This window comes from Balaenoptera ricei, chromosome 3, assembly GCF_028023285.1.
Source record: "Balaenoptera ricei isolate mBalRic1 chromosome 3, mBalRic1.hap2, whole genome shotgun sequence".
Taxonomy (NCBI): domain Eukaryota; kingdom Metazoa; phylum Chordata; class Mammalia; order Artiodactyla; family Balaenopteridae; genus Balaenoptera; species Balaenoptera ricei.
In genome coordinates, this window is record NC_082641.1 from 92477670 (window position 1) to 92498096 (window position 20427).

The following is a 20427-nucleotide window of genomic DNA, read 5'->3' on the forward strand; positions in this document are numbered from 1 at the left end:
TAATGCAAGGAGGCAGAAAAGCTTAGGCAGGCAATTAGAATTAAATCTGAAGGATTCAATTAGAATTAAATCTGAAGGATTCTTTATTATAATTTAAGGAGTTTGGGATCACTTTTTAAAAAATTAGTTAAACTGCTTTTATTGTTTTGTTTTAATGAATTAAAAAAAGATGTATTTGCCAGTACTGTTAGATGGTAATGAAAAAAGAGGAAAACACCAATAGAAGGAGAAGAAACCAAGAGTCATAAAAGACTACTTTGCTCAATTCTATGTAAATAAATTTGAAAACTAAATGAAACAGATAATTTACTAGAAAATGTAATTTATCAAAACTAACAACAGGGCTTCCCTGGTGGCGTAGTGGTTGAGAGTCTGCCTGCTAATGCAGGGGACATGGGTTCAAGCCCTGGTCTGGGAAGATCCCACATGCCGTGGAGCAGCTGGGCCCGTGAGCCACAAGTACTGAGCCTGCACGTCTGGAGCCTGTGCTCTGCAATAAGAGAGGCCGCAATAGTGAGAGGCCCGCGCACCGCGATGAAGAGTGGCCCCCGCTTGCCACAACTAGAGAAAGCCCTCGCACAGAAATGAAGACCCAACACAGCCATAAATAAATAAATAAATAAATAATTAAAAAAAAAAACTAACAACAAAAAGAGATGGAAAACCTAAAATTTACAACAAAAATCACTATTATAAAATTGACATTATTCAACATATTAATAGGTCTACACAGAAGAAAAATATTATCATGCCAAAGGTGATGAAAAGATGCTTTATAAATTCAATGTCCAGTTTTGTTGAAAATACTGAATATAATAGGACACTTTTTTTTTAACACAATATATAGCAGCCCAAAGCCAGTACCACAGAATATGGAAACACTGGATATACTATATTGCTAAACTAAGGTAAAACCCATTTTTACCACTCTTACTCATTATACCAGTCAACACAATTAAAGAATGAAATTAGAAAGGAATACTATTGGCAGATGATATAATTATATACCTAGAATATCCAAAAGAATCAACTAAATATTACCACAACAAGATAGTCTAGTAATTTAGTGTAGTACAAAATATACAGAAATCTTTCCTTCATATGTGCAAAGAGAAACCACATAGAAGATGAAATGGAAGAAAAGATCTTATTTATAATAAAAAAAAACACAAAAAACACAGGCATAAACTGAACAAAGAGTTCAAAACATATTATGAGGAAAACTATAAAACGCTTCTGAAAGACACAAAGGTACATTTCAACAAATGGAAAGACATGCCTTGTTTGTGTACGTAAAGATTCAGTATCATAAAGATGTCATTTCTCCCTAAGTTAATATATAAATTTTATATGGTCCCAATATAAATATTATATAAGACTGGTTTTTATTTTGTTTTCTGCAGCTAGAAAACTGAAAAAAACAAACAAGCAAAAAAGGGAAAACATGAAAAGAGAAGAATAGGAGTACACCTACCACATATTAAATTACTGTACAAAGCCATTATAAGTAAAATAGTATGAAGTTAACTGTACTGTACCAGTAAGTTAATTTCTTAGTTCTGATCATTATACTATGGATATGTAAGATGTTAACATTAGGAGAAGCTAAGTGAAGGGTACATGGGAACTCTCTATTATTTTTCCAACTCTTTTGTAAGTCCAAAGTTATTTAAAAATAAAAAGGCTTTAAAAAGCCATAATAGGACTTCCCTGGTGGCGCAGTGGTTAAGAATCCGCCTGCCAATGCAGGGGACATGGGTCCGAGCCCTGGTCCGGGAAGATCCCACATGCTGCGGAGCAACTAAGCCCGTGTGCCACAACTACTAAGCACTCTAGAGCCCGAGAGCCACAACTACTGAGCTCACATGCCACAACTACTGAAGCCCGTGTGCCACAACTACTGAGTCCACGTGCTGCAGCTACTGAAGCCTGCACGCCTAGAGCCCGTGCTCCACAGCAAGAGAAGCCACCACAATGAGAAACCCGTACACCATAATGAAGAGTAGCCCTCACTCACCACAACTAGAGAAAGCCTGTGCACAGCAACGAAGACCCAATGCAGCCAAAAAATAAATAAAATTTAAAAGAAAAAAAAAAAAAGCTATGATATTGGCAGATGAATAGATCAACCAAGGGAACACATTTTTTTAAATTCCAGAAGTAAATATATGTAAATTTAGTCATAATAAAGGTAGCATCTCAAACACATGTGAAAAGATTAACTTTAAATAAACGACAATGGAAACACGACAGCCGTGAGGAAACAGACAAAACTGCACCCTTCCTTATACTACACACCAGGGTAAATTACAAAAGAAACAGGGATTCAAATGTTTAAGAACATTACGTGGCATTTAAATCATAGAAACAGTTCTGTTTTTAACTAAAGATACTTAAATGGAATATACCTGCTTCCAAGGAGGCTATTATGGAGAAAATGAACATTTTAATTTTAACTGATTAGTTAATGGGTAAGGCACATGGAGGTCCCATCGGAGCTCTGAAGAGATGATGTCTATTACTAGACTAGGAGTGACAGATCGGGTTCTTAGGTTCCTTTAAACAAATGTGAAAGTTTTTACTTGGTATAAAAGCTTAACTACTTTCAAATAAATAGGATACATCCATGCAGTGGAATATTACATTGGCATTAAAAAGAATGAGGTTGATGTAAAAACAAACAAAAAAAAGGGGGAGAAAACAAAAAAAGAGTACAGATCACTATGTCTCATACTGTCCATCTTGTTCTAGTAAAAAATAAAAGGATTGTATAAAGATAAAATTGTCATTGAAAGGATATACAAAAGTACAGTCACTGCCTCTGGAAAAAATGGTCTCAGGTCTGCTGAGAAGAAGCTTTCCTTTTTATTGTACATCTTTGTGTAAAGTTTGAAGATCAGAGCAAAAAGTTGGTTTTTTGAAAAGACTGATTATGATTAGAGAGAGAGAAGAGCCCAAACATTTAAAATGAACAAAATTCAAAGGTGGGGGGAACTCACTCAAGAAGATAAAGAAAATCTTAAAAGTTCTGCAACAATTGAAAAACTGGAGCAGCAGTTAAATATTTCCCCTTTCCTTCTCCTAACACAAAAAATTCCAGATTCAAATGGTTTTACAGACACGTTCTACCAAACATTTGAGGAACAAAGTATTCCAACCCTTTCTTTGTTTTTTATAAATTTATTTATTTTATTTATTTATTTTTGGCTGCACTGGGTCTTTGTTGCTGCACGCGGGCTTTCTCTAGTTGCGGCCAGTGGGGGCTACCCTTGGCTGCAGTGCACGGGCTTCTCATTGCTGTGGCTTCTCTTGTTGCAGGGCACGGGCTCTAGGCGCGTGGGCTTCAGTAGTTGTGGCACATGGGCTCAGTAGTTGTGGCTCGCGGGCTCTAGAGCGCAGGCTCAGTAGTTGTGGCACACGGGCTTAGTTGCTCTGCGGCCTGTGGGATCTTCCTGGACCAGGGCTTGAACCCGTGTGCTGTGCATTGGCAGGCGGATTCTTAACCACTGCACCACCAGGGAAGTCCCTAAGGTACTAATTTTCTTCTTGATACAGCTTTAGCCATGTTTCATAGGTTTTAGTATAAAATGTTTCCGCCTCTATTTCTTGATAATTCATAATTTTAATACTGATTTCCTCTTTGACTCAGGGATACTTCAAAGATTCTTCTCAATTATTAGGTGTATAAGATGACTTGTGAGTCATCTTTTTATTGCCACTGATTTATTGTTTATTAGATTGATTGGAGATTGTTGCCTACAAATGTTACCATTCTGAATTTTTTAAGGTTTGCCTTGTAGTCAAGAACATGACTAATTTTCATAAATAGCTCACTGAAATTTAAAAAAAGGAAAAAGTGTACAAAGTCCTCAAAGTTATCTACCTATTTATTGACTGTAGCATATTATTTAAATCCTCTGCATATCTGTTAATTTTTGTACTTGATAGGTGAAATTTAGAAACCCTACCATTTATTGCATATTTACAATATGTCATGTAATACAATAAGTACCATATATTAATATATATGTAATTTAATCTTCCCAACTGTGAGGTAGGTATCACTTCCCATTTTAGAGTTAAGGAAGCTGGGACTTCAAAATGGCAAATAATTTTCGTAAAAACACAGATCATGTGGCTAAACCAGGATTCAAACTCATATTTGTTCCCAATGCTCATGCTCCTAAGACCATGTAAGACCTCTACAGGGCTTTCATGACCTGGTGTACCCGATACCAGTCTATGTTCCAAACTTATTTTCTATTAAGTTCCAGTATAACCCTTCTCCTTAAGTAATTCCCTCTTCACCATTCCATACAAACTATTTTGTACTTCTGCTCATAATTCATCTCCTTTTTTGAATGCCCCATCTTTTTCCCCTCTGCTTTGCTATCCTTTAAGGCCCAATTCTGTTGCCTTACATAAAACCTTCCTGTCTCCTACAGCCAGCCAGTAATGAGTCTTCCTGCTGATTGTACAGTAAATACTATACAACTTGGCTTAACTGTTCTCTAATTATTCCACTTTACTTCGGCAAGTTTTGTTTTCTCCCTTTAAAACAAGGTTTGTATCTAGTACTTAGCTTTTGTAATTCCCAAAATGCTTTTCTCAGTGACAGCCACAAAAAGATAAATACATGCAAGAATAAACAGCCATGGAGAGCAAAGAAGAGAAAAAAGAGGGCACAGATTCAGAGAATGTCCAGGATGACTTTCCCATTAAAAGAGTAAGATGATGGATTTCTCTCTATGCGATTCAAATCAACAAACATTTGAGAACTTATTATTCACAAGACACCGTGCAAGTATTATAAGGAGATTTTTGTGGGTTGAATTGTGTTTCCCAAAATGGTACATTGAGTCACAGGTAGCTAATCCCTGGTACCTGTGAAAAGTGACCTCATTTGGAAACAGGGTCTTTGCAGCTGTAATCAAGTTAAGATAAAGTCTTACTGGATTAGGGTGGGCCCTAAATCCAATGACTGGTACACTTAAAACAAGGCCACGTGAGGAAATGAACACAGAGACACAGGAAAAACGCCAAGTGACAATGGAGGCAGAGACTGGAGTGAGGCAGCTGCAAAACAAGGAATGCCGAAGACTGCCAGCAACCACCACAAGCTAGGGAGAAAGGCATGGAACAGATGCTCTCTTGGAGTCTCCAAAAGGAAACAACTTTGCTGACGCTCTGATTTTATACTTCCAGCCTCCAGAAGTGTGACAGAATACATTTCTATGATTTTAAGCCACGAGTGTGTGGTACTCTGTCACAGCAGCTCTACAACACAGGGGAAAAGATAAATTGACATGTTCCTTATTCTCAAGTATCTTATTAACTAGCAAATGGGTAGTATTCCAGTAGGAAGGGGAAATAGGATCCATATACAAATAAATCAGACATTTGTGTCTCATCTTACATTCTCTTGGCTCACTTTAACTCTAGTCATTGCCGCATCAATCAGCTCACTGCAAGATATAAACTGACAGCACAACGGCTGTCAGGTATCCTTTTGCTTTCTGTTCTAGTCTCAGTGACACCCCAGTGTGGGTCCCCAGCATTCATGCATATACAGCCTATAAAAGAGTGAACACTTGATGGGACAATCCTTGACTAAAGGGGAATGGGAGCTAGTAAATATAATTCTTTTCCTTAGACGGACAATTTTATATGGCTTCTCTAAAAGTCCCAGCTTTCAGGACTTTCCAAATTATCCAAAGTGGTGACCAACTTGAGAACATATACTTATACTGGCTGTCCCTCTTCGCTATTTAACACTTTCTAAGCCACTACTCCTGTTCCTGGATCACTTCCCAAAGCAAGTATTTCGCACAAGGCCTTGTCTCAAGATTCTGACTTACAGGGGACCCATGCTAAGATACAAATCACCTACAATTCAGAGGCAAGTTTGGGTCCAAAAGATTGATATAGAGTCTATGGGAGTCACACCTTACTGAGAAAATTGGAGGTAAGGGCACAAATACGGACTGGAGCTTCATTGTGGCTAGCTATCTTCACAGTGTGAAGAAAATGAGATTTGGATAGAGAACCCACAGAAATGGTACGATAACAAGGCTAAAAGGTACAAAGTCACGTTGCTTTAACGTTTCTCAGTTTCTATTATAAACAATGTCATTAGTAGCTAATATACTGACAGATAATTTATCATTTAATTAATGATAATAAAACCAAGAATCTAAAAATAGCTAGTGGAATATATATTTCAATATTCTTCATTGGATATCTGCTTACTATCTTAGTCACCATTGTATACCATACTATAAACAAATCTGGTAAATGAAAATCTGAATTTACCCAAAAAAGTAATGTTCATTCACAAAAATACAACTTAAAAAAAACCACTTCAGCTTAATACAAGGAACTGTATGTGTATGTCTGAAAACAGATGAAGACCTGTATGTGTATGCCTGGAGTAGATAGAACAGTGGCCCCACAAAGATATCCATGTCCTAGTCCTGGAGACCAGTGAATATGTTACCTTACAAGGCTAAAGGGACTTTGCAGATGTGAACAAGTAAAGGCTCTTAATATGGGCAAATTTTCCTGGATTATATGGGTGGACTTACTGTAATCACAGGGTTTTATAAGAAGGAGAGAGAAAACTCAGAGTCAGAGAAGGATATGTGAAGACAGAAAGGGGGTCGGAGTCAGAGTGAGATTTATTGTGCTGCTCGCACAAAGATGGAGGAAGAGGCCATGAGCCAAGGAATGCAGTTGGACTCTAGAAGCTGGAAAAAAGCAAGGAAATGGATTCTCCAGATAGCCTCTGAAGGAAGTACAGCACTGCTGCTATTATGATTTTGGTCCAATGGAAACCATTTCAGAATTCTGATCTCCAGGGTTGCAAGATAATAAATTTGGGTTGTTTTAAACACTAAGTTTGTGATAATTTGTTACAATAGCAATACCAAAAATTTCCTATGATCCAGTGATCCCTCTCCAAAGAATAAATTTCAGTGAAATCTCACTGACTGTGTAGTGATCTTAAAATAGATCCACAATTTCTTTGACCTTATACCTTCAAAAGTGGAGCTTAATTCATCTCCTCTTGTGTGGGCTGGACTTAGTGACTCACTTCTAATACAAAGAATATGGTAGAAGTGATGGGCTATGTCATAAATGGCTTCCTTCTTGCTCTTTCTCTCTGGGATCACTGGGGAAGCCAGCTGCAATGTCATGAAGACTCTCAGGCAGCCCCTTGTAAAGACCCATGGAAAAGAAGCGAGGCCATGAGAAACAGACTGTGAGTGAGCCATCTAGGAAGTGAATCCTCCAGTCTAGTCAAGCCTTCAGATGACTGTAGCCCTGGCTGACATCTTAACTGTAACTTCATGAGAGATTCTGAACCATATACCCAATTAAGATATTCTTGAATTTCTGCCCCAGAGAAACTCTAAAGTAATAAATATTTGTTGTTTAAGCCACTAAGATTTGGGGTAATTTATTGTACACCGATATGTAACTAAAATAGTCCATAAGAAGTCATATACAAGAATGTACACCATAGCAAAGTTTGTGGTAAAGAGATTTGGAAAAAACCTAGGACCTTCACATCTGATAAGACACTACAGAACATTAGATAGCAGCGTTAGAACCACAAACTACATGGACATAAAGTAAAATAGGTCTTAAAAACAGTATCGAGTTAAAAATGTTAAAAAGTTATGTAAATTAAAAACATAAATTTGGGTACATACCCCCAAAGAAGTGAAAGTAGGAACTCAAACAGATATTTGTGCATCCATGTTCAGAGTAGCATTATTCACAAAAGCCAAAAGGTGGAAGCAACCCAAGTGTCCATTGAAAAATGAATGGATAAACAAAATGTGGTATACATACACTGGAATACTATTCCGCCTCAAAAAAGATGGAAATTCTGACACATGCAACAACATGGATGAAACCTGAAGACATATCTTATATGAGGTTCTTAGGGAAGTCAAATTCATAGAGAAAGAAAACAGAATGGTGGTTGCCAGGAACTGGGGGGAAGGAGAAAACGGAGAGTTAGTGTTTACTAGGTAGAGTTTCAGTTGGGGAATGTGAAAAAGATCTGGAGATGGACTATGATACATTCACAGCAATATGAATGTACTTAATGCCACAGAACTATATATACACTTAAAAATGGTTAAGCTGGTAAATTTTATGTAGGTATATTTTACCACAATTAAAAAAACCCTCATTAATTATAAAAAAGACAAAATGCTAAATATTTCACAAGAATTAACGCATATTTAAGAACATATGTGAATGAATGCCTATAAGGGGAGTGGGAATAGGGCCTGGGAATAAAGGGGAGAAGGCTTGCCTTTTATGGACTGATGATGTCATGATTTGATTTACAAAAACAATGTTCAAGAACATATCTATTACATAACATGTGAGATGTCACCTATACCAAAACAAGAAACCGTCTAGGTAGCTTTCCTTCTAAGAGGTGAACTTACAGAAATCAAGAACCACAGATTATTGACTATTAGAACTAGAACATCTAGAAATCACTTCATCTAACCTCATTTTACATTCAAGGCACTTAATACTTCAAAAGTAATTTGCTTTTCAGAATTATCTGCTATTCCAAGCAGATTTTACAAGGCATGGTGTTTCAAAGAGCAAACCACCACATTCTTTCAGTTAGAAGACATTTTAGATGATATAAATCTTTAAAGATCCTAGGAGTAGCCAAAGCAATCAGTGTTTTCAATGCAATAGCAATAATATTTCACATAGTTCTATTGTAAGTTTCTTAGAGGTTAGCTTCCAGGTCTTATTTGATTCTTCTGAACCTTTATAGGTCTGGCATTTAGTAGGTACTCAAATGTGTAGTGAATGTATTTCCTCAAGTCATCTTTTCTATATTATATTGCCCTATCCTATATTATGTGCGATGTAAAATTCCAGAGTGTAGTACCAAAAAAAAAAAAAAAAAAAACAGAGGGAGGTCAAAATTAAAGAGAACATTTAATATAAAAGGAATGGTAAAATAAAAATCCAAAGAGCAATGCATGAAAAAACTGCAATTAATAGCTTTGATTCAGTTCATAGACCTACTTATGAATATTTAACCTTTGAACTCCTTAATAGCTCAATTCTGGCAATATCAACTAACAATGAATAATTTCAAAGACCACTAAAGCCAACAGTACAGTCTTATATTAGGTATTTCATAATATAAGGGGAAAGAAATCAACTTTTCTTACTTTAGTTCTTTATTTCTTATTTAATTCCAAAAAATATCTCAATCTAATACTGTTCTGTTTAGTTGAGTTTAAGTTGATTAATAAGATGATAGTTTCATAGAGTTAGAACAAAATAGAAGACTTATGTTCTTTACATCCCTATATAATACATGACCTTGGATAAAGTCACAACATATGCAATTAGGAATAATCTAACATTAAAATGAAAATAATGCTACATTGAGCTGTTTAAATCATAAAATAAGATAATTTATGTAAAAATAAGAATCATAAACTCTCAAAAACTATACCAATTGGAGTTCAAAGAAATGAATGGTATTAGCTGTTAAATTTCACTTGAAAAAATTTTTTTAAATTATTGAAAAAAGTATCTTGAAGGATCTTCTGGAAAATTTGGATAAACTGCAAAAAACAAAAAATAAATAAATTTCACTTGAAAATTTAATGCAACACCTTTAATTCTAGGTACAGTTTCCATAAGATTTTAAAAAGAGATCCTAAGAACTATTAACCCTGATACCCATGACTAAATAATTCTTAAAGCAAAAATAGTTTTAAAAATAAAGAATAAAATCGCTTATTTATCAGTGAAAACTTTACATAGTCTAATTTTATTCAAGTCCAATTCCTTATTATCTTGAAAAAAATTACTGAAACAAAAATTATAGGTTCTTTCAAGACTTTCTATTACATAAACACTACTTAAGAGACATTGATCCTGGAGGGCTTTATAAAGCCACTGCCATCCTGTTCAGAGAGTAGGGAGATGTGACAAGCTGGCTACCATAAATAGGCATAAAGATAAGGCATTTAAAACTGTACTCAATCTGAAAACTTGTTTTTAGACATTTAATGAAACAAAAATACAGTGCAACGGAAACACTCTATATCAAGAGTATATCTTATGAATATTCACTAAACAGAAATATACCTAAAAGAAAAATCATACTGCTTTAATTTGAAATATTTGCCTATAGACTTTATTCAATGATATCTAAAACTGACCAGAGTAATAAAAAATTACTTAATAAACACAGACCTTAAATATTAAGCCTATGAAAAATTTATCACTGTAACTTTTCACAAAGTGATTTACATTATAAAGTGATTTACTCTTGAGTAACCTAATTAATAGCATAAAGCTATACTAACAAAGGAAAAGATCCACTGCTTCATACATAATTTATTAAGATTTCCTATAGGATTTATTTAAAGCAAAGAATTTGAGCATCTCTTTTGTGATATAGAATCAAAGTGTCTGATAAATTCCACTGTCAAAACATTCATAGCCTGATAGTCTTCCTACTTTAAAAAACTAAGTTATTCTTTCTATCCAGGTTGTAATTATAAACTATGGCTTTTTGTAAATAGACTTCTACCGCCAGCATTGCTGCAAGGGTTCTTATTCCTCTGCAGTTATCTTTCCAGCCTGGGAAGGAGAAAAGCACTGCTGCAGTCATCTGCAAAAAGGCACTACCATTGCATCTTAAAACTAACAAAGACACTGGTATCTTTTTGCCACCCTATACACTGGCAGTTCACTTAGAACTGCAAAAGCAGGCACTTTTGGTAACCCAAATTTCACGGATCAACCAAAACCACCACTGAAGCTCTGCAGTTCCTGCCTCCACCTCTTCCTCCTCTCCCAAGGAGCCCTTTCCACTAGGTTCGTAACAGCCATCAGCAGCAGCTTCGTAACCCCTCTCCTGGCTACCACTGCATGTGTCCTTGTGGCCAGGGAGGAAAAGCAGCCTTTCAGTGGGCTAAAGCTTTTGCTCCTCGCCATGAATATGCTCCATTCTTTGTTGTCCTCTACCCGTTTCCTTAGATACTGTTATTCCACTCGACTCTGTCAACATGCATTATAAAAACAAAACCTCCTTCTAGCTTCAAAAACAGCTCTTTCTCACCAGACTCCCCTTAACACTCCCACCCCTCCCCCCCTTCTTCCTCTTCTGTCAAAAACCCTGGATCAGAAGCACAGGAAATCCATCTCCTGTGCTGCAATGGGGGGTGGGGGGGTGGGGGGGAGACGCCCCTGCCTCCTCGCTTGGCATGTGGCATCAGACCCTGTGCCAAGGAAAGACCATCGGCTTTAGGCAGTGCAAGGGAAAATCGCCTCCTTCTCCCCCGGCAGCTAGCCGGGCCATCGTAGCTCCAGCACCTACCCCATTTCCGAGCTCAGCAGCACCTCCATTCCGTCTCCAGTGACACCCAGGCGGGCTGCGCCAATACAGCCACATGTCGGTCACGTGTGCCCACGCCCAGCCAATCGGAGGGTCCCCGACGGGAAAGGGGAGCGCCCTGGTCCGCATCCAGCGGATTACACAGCTGCTTTCCCGAGTCACGCTCCGCTTCCCGAGCCACGCTCCGCTTCCCGAGCCGCACTCCGCAGCACTCCGCACTCCGCAGCAGGACACAGGGCCCCGCCCCGCCCCACCCCACGGCTCCGAGCCCTAGCCCGCACTTAGTGCTCACCGACTCCACCTCCGGGCAATCCACCGGAGCTGATGGAAGCGGACAAGCATAATGCGGGTGGGGGTGGGGGAGGCCCACGGCGCAGGAAGATTAGCACAAGATACAGGCGGTGGGTGGGTAATAAATTACATCTCATTCGCTATTTGCTAAGATTTACATGCTTGCAACACAGAGAAACAGAATTTTACTAAATGTATTAAAACGAATAATTTTACATTACGTATCACCGATTTGTTAGGTAAATCACTGGAACTGTGTTTGAATTAAAAATACAGTCTCCAGAAAAGCTATAGTGGCAGTACAGTAGAGTAGTTGAGATCAGAATCATGGAGCCACACACTCTGGACTGAATCTTTGCTCCCGTCACTTACTAGCTGTGTGACTTTAGTCACTTTCATTTCCCCAGCAAAACGGGAGTAGAAATGTTGAATAGAGAAGTTAATATATAGGAAGCAGTATTTAGAGCAGACCCTGACACAGTAAATGCTGTTAGTCACTACTAATCTGAGACTTAAATATTTTAATGCAAATTCTGCATTTCACTTAAATTTAACCAAGTGAAGTTTGAATTACTAATTTTTTAAAATAAATTTATTTTATTGTTGGCTGCACTGGGTCTTCGTTGCTGCGCGCGGGCTTTCTCTAGTTGTGGTGAGCGGGGGCTACTCTTCGTTGCGGTGCGTGGGCTTCTCGTTGCAGCGGCCTCCCTTGTTGCGGAGCACGGGCTCGAGGCACGCGGGCTTCAGTAGTTGTGGCATGTGGGCTCAGTAGCTGTGGCTCGCGGGCTCTAGAGTGCAGGCTCAGTAGTTGTGGCGCACGGGCTTAGTTGCTCCGCGGCATATGGGAATCTTCACAAACCAGGGCTCGAACCCTTGTCCCTTGCATTGGCAGGCGGATTCTTAACCACTGTGCCACCAGGGAAGTCCTTGAATTACTAATTTTTATGAGTTAGAAGGACAAAATCCAAATTGCCAAGAATTTAAAGTGGATTTAAATTCTGTTTAAATGGGGATGGGGGTGGAATCAGTTTTCATGATCTATTTCAAATTTAAAAGGATACTTAACTTTAGGTTTTTTAATGAAATGTATTTACTCTAATCTTTTAATTTTTCAAATTAATAGCAAGAAAAGCAGCAAGCAAGCTATTAAACAGCACACTTGGAGCAATTTCATTTTATTAAAAATGGTATAAATTAGGAAAGTAATAGACAAATAGCAAAATGCTCATAGATGTACACACAATGGATGTTCACAGTGGTTATCCATGGAAGGTGGGATTATGGAGTGACTTCTGCTTTTCCTTTCTGCTTTTGGATATTTTTTCTTTATCTCTGTATTATAATGCCTAATATATAGCAAATACCCCCTAAATATTTGTTGAATGAACAAATGAACCAACATCAATCACATATTACTAGTAATTTACTAGTAAGTAGAAAAATTATATATTATATAAAAGTTTAAATATATTTAGAAACACTTTCCCTTGATATTTGAAATAAAGGAAACATAAATCAATTTGGTTCTATCTTAAATATCTCTTTTGTCAAGATGACTTAGTTTTACAAAAGGCTTTCAAGATTCTCTTACTGAAAGTGCATGATTCATTGAACAGGACTTATTTATACAGTCATCAACTATTTGTGACAAATTCTGAATAGATAATTTCTCATAAGGCCTAAAACTTCTGGAAAGGAAAAGTACCCTTCTAAACAAAGAATACATTTTAGAAGCTCCTAAAAATAACTTAGTACCCTAAAAAACAACTCTATTACTCTTGACTCAGACTATGACTCAAGCTATTATTTAGTATACCAGTTTGTAGCCAAAATATTTGTCTAAATTTTTATTACATGTGTTGTAACAGTGTTTCAAATGACAAAATTTTAAAGAAAGCTATGACCATTATATGTTCACCAATCAATAACACTCAAATCAATCAAAAAGCAAGCCAATCTAAAAACTTTACATTTTACAATGTGGCCAACTGAATTTTTTCAGTAAAATTTTCAAACCAGTTTTCTCAGATTCCACAAAAGTTTGATTTGAATTTTGTATTAAAAATATACTTAGCTATTTTTAAAACTACAATTAAAAACATATACAATCAAAATGTTTTAGACCAAATTTGAAAACAATGGAGGTCACTGAAGCATTAATTTGTGCTACTAGGTTTATATGTATCTCAGAATAAAGCTCCTGCCATCCCTATTTATATAAAAATGTTATCATTCAGGCTACATACATATGTATGCATTAAAAGTATTTTCTGATCACAATTTAATACAGAAATAAATTGTACATTAAGGTTATTATAAGACTGTACTGACAAACGTGCCCCTGATTTCAAGTATCTGTGCTCATTATGATTAGCTTTACTGTTTTTAATAAATATTACTAAGTAAATGTTATAAATATGAACACATAGTTCACGTTAAAAAAATAAATAACCTCTGAACCTTCTGTAACTTAAAAAAAAAAAATTGATGACTCAATAGAAATAATAGGATTCTTAATGTCTTAAATCCTGCATTCTATTTTAACATGAACATGTTAGGCCTAATTTAAGACTTGTGATTTTAAAAACTGACAAGAATATGGGCAACAATATCAACTAGAATAAAATGAGTTAAAATCAGTGCTCTGAATTCAGTTATCTCAACTCGTACTTCAATACTTAACTCTTTCTTTACTGGAGACCTCAGATACATTGATAGCAGAACAGAATCGATTTATGCCTACAAAGAGATCAACAAAAGTTTTTTTCTTTAAAAATAATAATTATGTATTGTAAAAGCACATGCTAATGCAAGTTCTCCAGGTGCTAAGCAACCAAATAAAGCTCAAATTCATTTAAAAATCTTCCAGTCTTCAGATTCACACTGGGTTAGGGTATGACAAAAAATCCTAAGAACAGAATAAAGTGGGTCAAAGACCGAAGACCAATTCTCCCAGTGTTTCTGTACTTCTCCTGGGACATGGGAAGGAGCTGAAATGTTGCGATGGAAATTGAATTTTTAGTGATGTATAAACTAAGTGAGAGATATATGCATGGTCTTCTACAAGCCAGACATATAGATGTGTTCTGTGTTACCTCAAAAAGCAAAAGTTTCTCAAAAGAAATGTTTCTAGCACCAATAATAGAATCTTAGTGTTTTTCCCTCCAATCTTTCTCCTCTCTAATCAGCAAATATCAAAATAGATTTTTACACCCTTGCTCAAGAATATTTCACGGCATTCTGTTACTGACAGTGGAAGTGAGATAGTTTGGAGTTTAATTGTAGACTGCCTACGCTAAAAGGACTTCCTACATGTATTAAGTTTTCCATGGCCGCCATAACAAATTACCACAAATTTAGTGGCTTAAAACAACAAAATTTATTATTTTACAGTTTTGTAGTTCAGAAGTCCAAAATGGGTCTCACTGAGCTAAAATCAAGGTGTCTGCAGGGCTCTACTTCTTTCAGGAGGCTCTAAGGGACAATCTGTTTTCTTGACCTTTCCAGGTTCTAGAGACCAACTATATTCTTGGTCCAAGGCCTTTTTCCTCCATCTTCAAAGCTAGCAGTGGTGACCTGAGTCCTTCTCAATTTGCAGCACTGTCACTTTGCTTCTATTGTCATTATCTCTTTCTCTGAATCTTGTTCTTCTCTTCCCTCTTTTAAGGACTTAAAAACCGTTCTTACGTTGGCCCACCTCAATAATCCAACAATCCAGGGTACCTCATTAGCAACTTTATTCCACCTGCAACCTTAATTCCCCTTTGTAACATAATCTAACATATTCATAGGTTCTAGGGATTAGGAACTGGACATCTTTAGGGAGCCATTATTCTGCCTACCACACTAAAGCTTTATCTTCAACTATTCCAGAACTTGCATCCTAATACCAGTCCAATCAAACTAAACACTTAGCCATTTCTTTTTTAAAAAAATAAATTTCTTTATTTATTTGTTTATTTTTTGGCTGCGTTGGGTCTTTGTGCTGTGCTCAGGCTTTCTCTAGTTGCGGCGAGCAGGGGCTACTCTTCGTTGTGATGCGCAGGCTTCTCATTGTGGCGGCTTCTCTTGTTGTGGAGCGTGGGCTCTAGGCGCGCGCTCTTCAGTAGTTGTGGCTGGCGGACTCTAGATTGCAGGCTCAGTAGCTGTGGCGCACAGGCTTAGTTGGTACGCAGCACATGGGATTTTCCAGGACCAGGGCTTGAACCCGTGTCCCCTGCACTGGCAGACGGATTCTTAACCACTGCGCCACCAGGGAAGTCCCCACTTAGCCATTTCTATAACTCACCTTAGACATAGAACTTTCTGCCTTTACTATAATGTGGTACAGTAGAAGGCTCCAGCATATGGAGACTGAAGAATCAGGTTTAAAGTTCTGCATCTTTCACTTTGTAGCTCTGTGACTCTGGATGTTACTTAACTATCCTAAGACTTGGCTCCTCTTTCATCTGTAAAATGAGAATAACTGTTTGGCTTATTTTATAGAGCTGTTATAAGGATCAAATGTGTAACTGTGAACAAACTTTATAAACTATGAAATATGTTTTACAAGTAAAGGATTATTAATTGCTCTATTGGTCCAAATCAAGATTCAGCTTAAACATACATTTCCATGAAGTAATCTACCATCCCACCTAGACTCCTAGACTCCTCACCCTCCTCTTCCCTCCACTGTTCCCTCCTTTTATGGCACAAACACATTGTAGCTCTGTGTGTACATCTCCTTTCCCATTCCTGACTATAAGAATCCGAGGGAAGAGCCACACCTGATTTTATCTTGAACATCTCATGACGTATACCATAATATTTTGTACATAACAAGTGTTCATTAAGTATTAGTATAAGGAATGATTTAAAATTAATCTCCAAAGGGCACCCAATGCAGATGCTCTCAAGGAATAATAGTGGAGCAAATGCTGAATAATGAATATTAGTACAAAGTATAACTTTTTACAGAGGAAATGGAATGCTTTAAATAAAAACCCTAGGCGCTGTAAGTGAAAAAAATGTGGCGCAGCCTTGGAGCTAAGTTTCTGAGGTTAGGTGGCTGCACAGTAGAATCACTTTAGGAGCTTGAGAAGTTTTAAAAACACCATTAAGTCCGAATCTCTGAGGATGAGGTCCAGGCACTGGTGTGTGCTGCCAGGATTGCGAAGCACCACGCACCACTCTAGCTTCTGCTATCAAAGCTCCTATTGCACTATGATAGGGAGACCATTTTGAAATGCCTTTTAATTCAGAGTGCTATACAGATTGAGGCATTTGCTTACAGAGGGAAAAAACCTTCCTTTTTCCTGTCAAAAAGCTTCCTAGTCATGTATTAGCAATTAACATAAGAAAAACAATAGGGACTAATAAATGCACAGAATATGTTCTACTACATTAAGGAATCAAAGAAATAAAAACAAAAGAGTATCATTTTCACCTATTAAATAAGCAATGATATTTTAAAATAATATTGCGGGTCAGAGAGAATACATTAAAAAAAATAGGCAGTAGCTTTTGAAAATGTTTAAAATGCTTATACTGAAATAAGTCCAGTTAAAAGAAATTATCTTATGTACAATCAGGTACATGCACAAAGATTTATATTCAAAGATACTCAGTATTGTTTCCACAAGTGAAATTTTAGAAACAACCTCAATGATTGATAACAACAGCTTGGTTAATTATACTTTTGGCACTCTTAAAGATGATTAATATTATGCCAGATATACAATTACATAAAAAAGCATAAAATACATAAGAATAAATTTACCCAAGGAAGTGAAAGATCTGTACAGTGAAAACTATACGACAGTGATGAAAGAATCTGAAGAAGACACAAATAAATGGAAAGATATTCTACACTCACTGATTAGAAAAATTAATATTGTTAAAATGTCCATACTACCCAAAGTGATCTACAGATTAAATGCAATCCCTTTCAAACCTCCAAGAGCATTTTTCACAGAAATAAAACAAACAATCCTAAAATGTCTATGGAACCACAAAGGACGCCAAATAGCCAAAGCAATCTTGGAGGAAAAAAAAGAACAAAGCTGGAGGCATCACACTTCATGGTTTCAAACTATATTACAAAACTACAGTAATCAAAACAAATCAAAATTTAAAAAAAAAAAAAAAAGCATGGTACTAACATAAAAACAGACATGTAGATCAAGGAACAGAATAGCAAGCCCAGAAATCAACCCAAGCAAATATGGTCAATTAATTTATGACGAAGGAGCCATGCATATACAGTGGTGAAAAGACAGTCTCTTCAATAAATGATGTTGGGAAGGGCTTCCCTGGTGGCGCAGTGGTTGAGAATCTGCCTGCTAATGCAGGGGACACGGGTTCGAGCCCTGGTCTGGGAAGATCCCACATGCCGCAGAGCAACTGGGCCCGTGAGCCACAACTACTGAGCCTGCGCATCTGGAGCTTGTGCTCTGCAACAAGAGAGGCCGCGACAGTGAGCGGCCCGCGCACCGCGATGAAGAGTGGCCCCCGCTCGCCACAACTAGAGAAAGCCCTCGCCCAGAAACGAAGACCCAACACAGCCAAAAATAAATATAAATAAGTAAAAATTAAAAAAAATAAATAAATGATGTTGGGAAAACTGGACAGCCACATGCAAAAGAATGAACTGGACCCCTATTTTACACCACACACAAAAATCGACTAAAAATGGATTAAAGACTTACATTTAATACCTGAAATGGTAAAACTCCTAGAAGAAAACATATAGAATAAGCTCCTTGACATCAGTCTTGGCAATAATTTTTTTGGATTTGACACCAAAAAACAAAGGCATTAAAAGCAAAAATGAACAAGTGGGACAATATCAAACTAAAAAGCTTCTACACCGTGAAAGAAACCATGAGCAAAATGAAGAGGCAACCTATCAAAATGTAGAAAACACTTCCAAATCATATATCTAATAAGGGGCTAATATCCAAAAAAAAAAAAAAAAAAAATATATATATATATATATATATATAACAACCTCATAAACTAAATAGCCAAAAAACCAAACTACTGGATTAAAAAATGGGCAGAGGAACTGAACAAACATCTTCCCAAAGAAGACATCCAAACGGCCAACAAGTACATAAAAAGATGTTCAACATCACCCATCATCATGGAAATGCAAATCAAAACCAAAATGATATTACCTTGCATCTGTTCGAATGGCTGTCATCAAAAGACAAGAAATAAATATTGGGGAGGATGTGGTGAAAAGGGAACCCCAGTGCACTCTTAGTGGGGATGTAAATTGGTGCAGCCACTATGGAAACAGCATGGAGGTTCCTCAAGAAATTAAAATTTAACTCCCATATGATCCAGCAACCCCACTTCTGGGTATATATCCAAAGGAAGAGAGATCTGCACTCCCATGTTTATTACAGCATATTCTTTTTTTTTTTTTTTTTAATTTTTTATTTATTATTTTTATTTTTGGCTGTGTTGGGTCTTCGTTTCTGTGTGAGGGCTTTCTCCAATTGCGGCGAGTGGGGGCCACTCTTCATCGCGGTGCGCGGGTCTCTCACTATTGTGGCTCCTCTTGTTGCGGAGCACAGGCTCCAGATGCTCAGGCTCAGTAGTTGTGGCTCACGGGCCCAGTTGCTCCGCGGCATGTGGGATCTTCCCAGACCAGGGCTCGAACCTGTGTCCCCTGCATTGGCAGGCAGATTCTCAACCACTGCGCCACAAGGGAAGCCCATTACAGCATATTCTTAACAGCCAAGATATGAAAGCAAGTGTCCATCAATGGATAAGTGGATAAAAATCTCACACACACACACAAACACATACAAATACACACACACACACACACACGAAATGAAGTATTATTCAGCCATGAGAAAGAAGGAAACCCTGCCATTTGGGACAACATGGATGGACCATGAAGGCATTATGCTAAGTGAAATAAGCCAGGCAGAAAAGACAAATACTGCATGGAATCACTTATATGAGGAATCTAAATAAAAAGCCAAATTCACAGAAAAAAATAAAATAAAATTGTCAAAGAAGATAATTATATATAACTGCATTAAATAATTCATATAATATTAAGCAAAAATGCAGAACACTGTATATGCGGAATATATGGTACCAACTAGCCTTGTCTTTTTTTAAATGAATTATATAGGTGCACAGAGAAGACTGAAAGAGATCAACAAAATATCAAGTGTCCTCCCTGGGTGTGGAAATTATAAAAACTGCAATTTTTTTTAATTTTATAAAATTTCCACAACCTAACACACATAATTTCTATATTTTTTTCCAAAAGTTAAGTGCCTTTTGGACACAATTTGAAATCACCACATGAGAAGAAGAGAGAAATTAACATTTCTTTCTCATCTCATCTGTAGCCAAAGGTAGATCCAGATTTTGTGGGGTTCAGGATCATATATAAATTATGGGGGAGCCTTCCTTAAGGAAAATACAAATTAATTCAAAATTGCTATTGCTGCTGCAAAAGAACCTAGGAAGGGTCCATGAAATTAGGTGCATTAAACTTCATTAGTTTCATGATAAATCTTCTAAACCAGTAGCAGACATTATGATCAGCAAATATATATAATCAACAAATTCATCTAACTTGAATTTCTATAGAGATTAAAAACAGATCACTGTTCACACACATAGGCTCAAAGAAATTTCAAAATTCACTCAGGTCCCCACACAGTGAAGTGGCAGTCTGCCTCCTAAGCCAGTGTTGGTCAAACTGCCTCACCCTCCAG

The 20427-nt window shown here is 37.1% G+C and overlaps 1 protein-coding gene across 5 annotated transcripts in view; it reads right to left on the reverse strand.

Moving 5' to 3' along the window:
- The window catches only part of APC (APC regulator of WNT signaling pathway), a 136536-nt gene that overhangs the window by 91655 nt on the left and 24454 nt on the right, over positions 1-20427 (reverse strand). The window contains exon 1 of one of the 5 annotated variants that reach the window (XM_059916881.1): positions 11390-11446. The exons of the other annotated variants lie outside the window; for them this stretch is intronic. The gene's annotated coding sequence lies outside the window, so the exon portion shown is untranslated. Of the gene's footprint in view, positions 1-11389; positions 11447-20427 lie in introns of those variants that run through there. 5 annotated transcript variants of the gene reach the window in all.